Source organism: Acanthisitta chloris, unplaced genomic scaffold (genome assembly GCF_000695815.1).
Source record: "Acanthisitta chloris isolate BGI_N310 unplaced genomic scaffold, ASM69581v1 scaffold6300, whole genome shotgun sequence".
Classification (NCBI taxonomy): Eukaryota; Metazoa; Chordata; class Aves; order Passeriformes; family Acanthisittidae; genus Acanthisitta; species Acanthisitta chloris.
This window is the reverse complement of record NW_008649855.1, coordinates 58,282-60,168: the sequence shown is the minus strand read 5'-3', so window position 1 is coordinate 60,168 and position 1,887 is coordinate 58,282.

Genomic DNA, 1,887 nt, shown 5'->3' with positions numbered 1-1,887 from the left:
GGACTGAAAGATGCAGTTGGTTTGTAGCTGGTGAGTGAGAGGATTTGTGTATCTATGGGGAAAAATGGGTCCTTACCAACCAGTTTAACTACCTGTAATCTAGGGACTGCAACACTGGCACAGGTTGCCCAGGGAGGCTGTGGCTGCCCCAACCCTGGCAGTGTTCATTCCAGGTTGGATCAAACCTTGAGCAACCTGCTCTGATGGGAGGTGTCCCTGCCCAGGGCAGGGAATTGAGGCTGGATGATCTATAAAATCAATTCCAACCCCTTAACATACTCTGATTCTATGGCTGTAAGCAGAAAACAGCTCTGTGTTCTTCTGAACATCAATACTGAAAAAACCCCCTCAATCTTTGTATTATTGCACCTCAATCTCCTGAAAAAAAAAAAGTGAGGAAAACCACTTCCCAAGGAAAAGAAAGGGCATGGTTAATTAAGTCAGCTTTGTGAGCTGCTCTGACAGCTGCAACTATAAGTAGTCGCTATTATAGCAGCTAATAATTGGGAATTCTACTCTGTGTGCTTTTGGCTCTCTGCTTCATATGGTTGCCAGAGGTAACCAAGCAATTTTAGGTCATTATATTACCTTTTAATACCCAGTTTGGTGTTGGATTTCTGCTGTTCTTGCCTCCATGTAGCACATGTCTCTGTTTGTGTCAAAGCCACTCAGTTCACCAAGAAATGCCAAGCAAACTGTGAACCTATTCCAGCCTGGAGAAAAAGCCATGTGGAAAATGCAGACAGGCCTCCCTGAGAAATGTCTGGTGATCACTTCATGCCTCAGCTGCAGTAACATGAGATTGTTTAATGCTGAGGTTTATTAATTGAATCCATGACTGTGCTTGGCTGTGCTCAGTTTGTCACCTGAGGATCCCCAGTCCTTGCCAGATGGGGATTCATCCCTGGATACTCACAAGCTCACTGGGAAGCCAATGTTTGTCAGTTCAGCAATGGGGAAGTCAAGGTTCAGAGCTGACTTCTATGGCAGTTAATAGCAGCTCATTGCTCCAGTCATCATCCCTCTCTTTGGTGAGGCTGTTACAGGTGACTAATGATCATTAACTAAAGAGAGACCTTGTGGTTGATCCATCCCAGTGCCTCAGTCAGGGTGGCATTTCCCCTCTGGTCCTGTCCATCCTCCTCTCCCATCTCTCTCCTTCTAACTCCACTCCTTCCCCTCTGGTTCTGTCCATCCTCCTCTCCCATCTCTCTCCTTCTAACTCCACTCCTTCCCCTCTGGTTCTGTCCATCCTCCTCTCCCATCTCTCTCCTTCTAACTCCACTCCTTCCCCTCTGGTTCTGTCCATCCTCCTCTCCCATCTCTCTCCTTCTAACTCCACTCCTTCCCCTCTGGTTCTGTCCATCCTCCTCTCCCATCTCTCTCCTTCTAACTCCACTCCTTCCCCTCTGGTTCTGTCCATCCTCCTCTCCCATCTCTCTCCTTCTAACTGCACTGCAAGCACATCATGAAATGCTGTTCCAGGCACCCACACACTACTCTCAGCCTCAGCTTGTGATGCCAACAACTTCATTTCTGCATCAGTTTACCACTGAACTTTACTTTGATCCCTTTTTGGATGCAGGTGATTATTCTCGTGGTGCTTGGCTAGGGCTGTGAGTAGAACCAGGTCAGAGGAGGTGCAAAGCAGGTGTGTTTTTTTGCCATGGAATCTATTCTCTGACAGCTCATTATTCCTGTCCCCATGGGATATAAAAGTGCTTATTTTGTCACATAAAAATCATGTTTCTGAGTGGCTTTAAAGAACAAAGGAAAAAGCACAATGGAATTGCTGATTTCTCTGAATGGGAAAACTCAAGCCACATCTCTTCAGCTGGAAGGGCTCAGCTTCAGCAGATGAGGTTGGGGATTGTTTTCTCTCCCCTC